This window comes from Babylonia areolata, chromosome 1, assembly GCF_041734735.1.
Source record: "Babylonia areolata isolate BAREFJ2019XMU chromosome 1, ASM4173473v1, whole genome shotgun sequence".
Classification (NCBI taxonomy): domain Eukaryota; kingdom Metazoa; phylum Mollusca; class Gastropoda; order Neogastropoda; family Buccinidae; genus Babylonia; species Babylonia areolata.
This window is the reverse complement of record NC_134876.1, coordinates 3,772,463-3,779,931: the sequence shown is the minus strand read 5'-3', so window position 1 is coordinate 3,779,931 and position 7,469 is coordinate 3,772,463. Positions and strand designations below refer to the sequence as shown.

The window sequence follows — 7,469 nt, the reverse complement described above, 5'->3', positions numbered from 1 at the left end:
TCATCACACCCCTTACCCCCAAAACACGCACGCGCGCACACACACACACACACACACACACACACACACACACACACACACCGCTGGATTTTTTTTTTTTTTTTTTTTTTTTTTTTTTTTTTTAGTGCCCCAGATGTACCAGACCCCCAAGAGTTTACGTGGAGGTGGAAAGGAGGAAAAAAACCATTACATCACCAAATTCGTTGGCACCTAAAAATCGTTTTGGGAGGTTGTGGGGGTAGGGAGGTGGGGATTTTTTTTTTTTTTTTTTTTTTAAAGAGACACTGCATCAATTACAAAGCAAGGTCCATGTCAGGCAGAATTAGGCTTGGGGGAGGAGGTATGGGGTGGGGGGTGAGGGGGGGTGAGGGGGTTGGCATCGGCGCGTGCTGGCACCGAAAGACTTCTTGCACGTGCTGTTGAATGAATGTGACGGGGAAAAAGATTGTTCGGGGTTCGATGTGATATATCTAAATTAGATTTAAGTATTTGGAGTTGGGGGGGGGGGGGGGGGGGGGTTCTCTCCTTTTTTTCTGTCAGTGTCTCGTTGACTTTGTGAAAGGATAAAACGAGGTGCATGCTGACAACAGAGAGAGAGAATGAGTGAATGGATGAATTTTCTTTAATGAGAAAAGTGAAATAAGCAAGGACATGCTTTCTTTTTTTTTTTCTTTTTTTTTTCATCTGGCCAACTATCAAACTTAACCCCCCCCCCACCCACCCACCCCCCAAAAAAAAGAATAAAAAAAAAAAAAAAAAACTTGAAGCTATTACTACCCCCACAACTATAACTACTACCACTACTACCATTACCACAACTACTACTAAGTAAATAAAATAAAACAAATAAAAAAAGAAGAGAGAAAGAACAAAATAATGTCACAGCAAAAAAAGACAAACACAAAGACGAAAAAGGACACAAACGAATGCACTTGCATGTGCATAAAGATATAACCATCCCTAATAAAACAACAACAACAACAACAACTATAATGATAGTGGTGGTGTGTCCATCGAGATCGATGATGACCATCGTTGTCATCCAGCTGGGGGATGGGGGGAGGGTGGTGGTGGTGGGGGGGGGGATGCTCATGAATCTATCTGTGATCTCTCTCTCTCTCTCTCTCTCTCTCTCTCTCTCTCTCTCTCTCTCTCTCTCTCTTATATAATAGTAATAACCATAACAACAACAACAACAACAGCAACGATAATAATAATAATAATAATAATAATAATAATAATGATGATGATGATGAAAATAGTGTGTGGCGTCTTATTTTAACATTAGTTTTTCGTGTGTAAGTAGAATGGCATTGTCATTAAGTTTGACTTACATCATTCATATATTTCCCATTTTATCAAACAAATAGTTTTTATGAGCTTCTGAATAGTTAGCTGTTTTGAAAAGGAAGGCAGATTATTCCAGGTTTTCATGCAGAAGGGTATACATAATGAAGAAAACAACCCCCCCCCACCCCCCCCCCCCCCCCCCCCCCCCCCCCACACACACACACACACACACCCGTGCACACACATGCATACACACACTGACGCTCGCGCGCTAGAGCACACATACATACACACACACGCGCGCACACACACTGACAGCACCCCCACCCTCCCCCCACACACTAAGATTGAAAGATGGACAGGACAGTGAGTCAGAGAGAGAGAGAGAGAGAGATGTAATCAGTATAGAAGTTCCAGAAACATCCGGGTGTTCAAAAGGTACAGTATTGTTACTGTCTCTGAAATCTACGTGTGGCAAGTGCAACATACTACAGTGACTACCACCATCACCAATATTACTTGGACATTTGTCACGATTATGATAGAACGAAATGAATAGATCTATGCATGCATAAGAAATAGAACGAGAAAAAAAAAAGAAAAAAAAGAGCAAAACAAAACACGATGAAATGAGAAAGCAAGAAAAGAAAAGAGAGAGAGAGAGAGAGAGAGAGAGAGAGTCATCAGATTTGACAGCCGAGAGGAAGAATGGGAAGCGAACTGGGATATAATCCTTGATCCGATGTGTGTGTGTGTGGAGGGAAGGGTGCGGGGGTTGGGAGGAGAAGGGGTACGAGCAGGTGGGGTGGAGGAGAAGGATCGTTGGAGGTGGGACTGAGAGGGGAACAGGAGAGTTAGACAGAGGGGCAGACAGACAGATGATGTTCCATGTCTCTACAGAGTTAAGAGTTACAAATTTTCAATGAGCCTGTTTCCTGAACTTGTGATGACTCTGTGTGTGTGTGTGTGTGTGTGTGTGTGTGTGTGTGTGTGTGTGTGTGTCTGTGTGTGTGTGTCTGTGTCTGTGTCTGTGTGTCTGTCTGTCTGTGTCTGTCTGTCTGTCTGTCTTGTGTGTGTGTGTGTGTGAGAGAGAGACAGAAAGAGAGAGAGAGAGAGAGAGAGAGAGAGAGAGAGAGATGACTGTGTATAACTGCTCGCGCGGTTGTGTGTGTGTGTGTGTGTGTGTGTGTGTCTGTCTGTCTGTCTGTCTTGTCTGTCTGTCTGTGTCTGTGCTCGCGCGCGTGCGTCAGTATGTGTGTGTGTGTGTGTGTGTGTGTGTGTGTGTGTGTGTGTGTGTGTCTGTCTGTCTGTCTGTCTGTCTGTCTGTCTGTGTCTGTGCTCGCGCGCGTGCGTCAGTATGTGTGTGTGTGTGTGTGTGTGTGTGTGTGTGTGTGTGTGTGTCTGTCTGTCTGTCTGTCTGTCTGTCTGTCTGTCTGTGTCTGTGCTCGCGCGCGTGCGTCAGTATGTGTGTGTGTGTGTGTGTGTGTGTGTGTGTGTGTGTGTGTGTGTGTGTGTGTGTGTGTGTGTGTGTGCTTGCCTGCGTGAGTGTTTGTCTGTCTGCATGCATTATCAAGTCTTAGCTTGATAGGTATGAAAATCTCATGACGAGAAGAGATGCTCGCAGATAAAAAAGATCAGAATATGTTGAGGGTGAAAATAATGTCGTTCTTTGAAGATTTAGTGCATGCTGTTAGCAGTCTTCAAGTTACCTGCCACTCGCTTTTGATAAACAAGAAATATAAACGGAAGTAAACCAAAGTGGCAACAGCCAACAACGGATACCCGATAGTGCATTAAACGATAGTATAAAAGCGAGAAAGAAAGAGAAGAAGAAAAAAAAGAAAGAAAAAGAAACACAAAAGGTAAGGAGAAAAAGGCAAAGAAGGAAGCAAGAGAGTAGTTAGGAAGAAATGATGGAAAGTCAGAAAAGATAAGAAGAAAGAAAAATAAATCCCCGAAAAAGAAGGATAGAAGAAAAGACGAGAGAGAAAAAAATATTAAAAAAGGATGAAAGAAAAGAAAGAAAGTACGTGGGAAAGAACGCTGTGGACAACGTTCTGTTTCTTCCATTTACACTAGGGTAACACGACAATTTTCATCAACAAACTAACGTTGGTCGTCAAGTAGAAGAAGAAGAAGAAGGAGAAGCAGGAGAAGAAGAAGGGCAGGTGTAATCATAGCGGAACTAACTGCTTAAGACAGAAAATGAAAAGAAACAATTTTAACAAAGAAGATTATTAAAGAGATCATGGCATCCCCAATCCCCCCAAAAAGAAAGTAACGACAAGGTAGGCCCAACAGGAAAAAAGGGAAATGATTGTATTGTGTTGTGGGCTATTGAACTGTATTGCGTTGTTCACTGCTGTACTGCACACTATTGTATTTTATTGTGTTGTATTATTCTGCAGTGTATTTCACTACATTTATTCATTCGGGCTGATCTCCCCTGAGAGAGTGTGTAAGCACAGTGCATATCCCATTCTCTGTCTGAAACTGTGTTTGTTTTACTACAACAGTGAAACTGTCTTCAGAAATTTTTCAGGGACAAACAACACTTTTGTTGCTGTGGCCGGATTCTTTTTTCGTGCACAAAGTGCATGCCGTACACAGGACTTCGGTTTTTCATCTCACCCGATTGATGGAAGGGAAAATTCAAAAACACATTCCAGCAACAACATAGCCATCCACCTGATGACCAGATGCCTCACTTGCAGCGATTCCAGCAGACAATCATATTCCGACTACGCACGGGGCACTGCCGCCTGCGAGACCACATGTACCGAATAAAGCTGTCACACACTCATGACTGCCCGTGTAAGACAGGTCCACAAACCCCGGAGCACATCCTGCAGTCCTGCCCCCTGTATCAAGATGCACGGACGCAGCAGTGGCCCTATGGACCCACACTGGCAGAAAAGCTCTGGGGCACCGAAGAAGACCTCATCAAGACCACCACCTTCATTTCCAGCATAGGACTGCAAGTCTGAGACCATGATCACGGGGAACGCAGAAGAAGAAAGAAGAAGAAGATGGAAAGGAAAAGAACAAAAAAGCAATGGTAGTTGCCAAGCCCTGTCAGTCCTTGTGAAGTCCATCCTTCTCTATGGATCAGGACGTGGGGAATGACCAAAAAGATGCTACAGAAAGTCTGGACTTTTATCAAACAGTTGTCTGAGGCGCATTTTTTTAAGATCCGTTGGCCAGACAAAATCAGAAATGAGGACCTGTGGTAAAGAAGGGGACAGGAACCCAGTGGAGAAACTGATCCTGAGACGAAAGTGGGATGGACTGGCCAGCATTACCTTGAGGAAATCGCCATCCAGCACTTCACGCCAGGCCCTGACTGAGAACCCCCAGGGGAGAGAAGGAAGAGAGGACGGCCCAAAAACAGCTGGAGGCGGGACAGTGAAATGGAGCTAAAGAGGCTGGGATCCAGCCGGAGGGATGCAGACAGGACGACCCAGAGTCGTGTTCGGTAGGGAAGCGTCGTTGATGGCCTATGTTCCACAGGGAGCAAAGGGCATAAGTAAGTAAGTAAGTAAGTACTATCAGTGGTAAATCTTGTCAGTCCTTCAGTCTGCAGGGATGTCCTGGGTTATGAACAGCTCATTCCGTGTGCGACAGAGATTCATGTCAGGCTGGCTGGTGTCATAACTCACAACATTCACAAGCCTGAAGAAGTCGGAGCAGTGCTGTACTTCTCAGCGGAAAAAAAATAGGTTGCTTGCGAGTGCGTTGAACTTCTGGCTGTGTGAATGTCCATCAATTATTTTTCCTTCTTCTTCTTCTTCTTCTTTTTTTTCTTTTTTTTTTTTTTTTTTTCTTTTTCATTCACAAGGGACCGCTGGTTGCATACTGAAGATATAATTTCATGTACTGAAGTCTTAAAAATCTTCGATTACCTTTTTTTCCCCTCCACATAAATTTTGTCAAAGGGGAAAACCCCGTTTTTTTTCTTAAACCTGCAAATGAATGGGTTTGTACGTTTTAGGGAAAATACGTGCGGAGTGGTGAGATCTCTCTCTCTCTCTCTCTCTCTCTCTCTCTCTCTCTCTCTCTCTCTCTCTCTCTCTCTCTCTCTCTCTCTATGTTTTCTCATTCTCTCATTCTCGGCTTCGCTTGATCAGTATGTCACCAGAGCGACTCCCTCACAAGGCCTATTTAATGTCAATTGCTATGAGTGAATCAGGAAAGAAGTCTTGGGTTTTCACCTCAAGAATCTCTTATTGGACAAAGGCCTCTTTGAAGTCTGGCAGCAGCAAAGCGTAGGTAACGCACATGTATTTGTAAGTACCTTGAGAGAGAGAGATTAGTCAGTCTTTTCTTACGAGACTGGGAAGAACGGATACAGACTAGCCAACGCTTTGAATTTTATGCCCAGTTCAAAATAATATTCAAGTTCGAGCAATGTGTGGACTGTAAACAGTTACGCTGTTACAAGATTAAATATGCTCAATTCATATTCGGTTTTTCACCCATTTACTCTCATAGGTTTCGGTACCGAGCAGATTTATCACCTCAGCAGATACTATGCCCAATATGTAAGCTTGAAATCGAAGATGGAAACCATGTTTTGTTTGTCTGTACAGCTTATATAGCTTTACGTAACGAGTTCTTTCCGGTTGAGTCCGAGACTCATAATTTGCATGTACTGATGGGAGCTGATGACGAAGAGACAGTGTCAAAGCTTTCTCGCTTTCTGTACAGAGATTTTAAATTGCACTCAGAGCGTACATGCTTAATCAATTTAGCTTTCAATTTGCATCGCAGCATTCCTTTCTGATACTCGTGTTGTTTGTGTGAATTATCCTCTGCTACGCCTCATGACAATGCCTATCAACTAGAAAATTATATTTTTTTTGTCTTAACGCTGAATTGCCTATCCTCCAACTCCCCATTGAAATGAACTTTATGTGTTTCATCACTAAAGCATCATCATCATCATCACCATCATCATCATCTCTCTCTCTCTCTCTCTCTCTCTCTCTCTCTCTCTCTCTCTCTCTCTCTCTTATCTCTCCACTCACTCATTCCTATATTTTCATCTCTGTAATGTCTCCCTCTGTTTCTCTGTCTGTCTCTCTGTCTCTGTCTCTATGTCTGTCTCTGTCTATCTCTGAATCTGTCTTTGTCTGTCTGTCTATCTGCCCCCATCCACTGTGTGTGTGTGTGTGTGTGTGTGTGTGTGTGTGTGTGTGTGTGTGTGTGTGTGTGTATCTGTCTGTCTCCTCTCTCTCTTTCTCCGTCCAATCTTTCGACCTGATAGGAGTTAATGAATTTCCTAAAGGATGTCTGACACGCACAGAGCAAGAACAAGAACCGTACCTGTAAAGATGATGGAGAGGCAGGCCACTATATTACTTTTGAGAAGACAGAATGACACACAGAAGGAAAAGACGAAACAAAGAAAGAAAGAAAAACAGAAAGAAAGAAAAAAGAGCGAAAGAAGAAATAGGAGGAATGAAAGACGTCCGTGACTAAAAGGATATCCAAATATAAAAAAAAAGAAGATAAGAACAATAATGAAACAGAAGTGATTTAACCAAAGAAAAAGGAGGGACGAAAGAAAAAGGCGAAAGAATGATAAAAAGGGAGAAATGAAAAAAAAAGAAAGAAGTAAAGGTACAGAAAGAAAAAAGAAGAATGTGTCATTGTCCAACTAATTTAAAACGAAAATAATAGAAATAAAGGAACGATACATCTCTCTCTCTCTCTCTCTCTCTCTCTCTCTCTCTCTCTATATATATATATATATATATATATATATATATATATATATATATATATATATATATATATATACATATAAGGAAAGAAAGGAAAGGAAGAAAGAAAGGAAGAAAGAAAGAAAGCAAAACACACTATACCTGAATGAATGGAAGAATGAAAGGATGAATGAATCAATCAATCAATCAATCAATCAGTTAATGAATCAATCAATGAAACAAACATAGTAGAAAAGCGAGCAACGTTATCTGACAAGATTCGGGCTTCGCTTTATTGCCGCACGAAATGCATGTGCTTTGTGTGTGTGTGTGTGTGTGTGACTGTGTGTATGTGTGTGTGTCTGTGTAGTGTGTGTGTATGTGTGTGTGTGTGTGTGTGTGTGTGTGTGTGTGTGTGTGTGTGTGTGTTGCTTTTTTTTGCTTTTTGCTTACCTACGAAGTACTCGGTTTATC

At 42.3% G+C, this 7,469-nt stretch overlaps 1 protein-coding gene across 1 annotated transcript in view; it reads left to right on the top strand.

Moving 5' to 3' along the window:
- The window catches only part of LOC143290562 (tachykinin-like peptides receptor 99D), a 224,084-nt gene that overhangs the window by 175,429 nt on the left and 41,186 nt on the right, over positions 1-7,469 (top strand). The gene's annotated exons all lie outside the window — the stretch shown is intronic.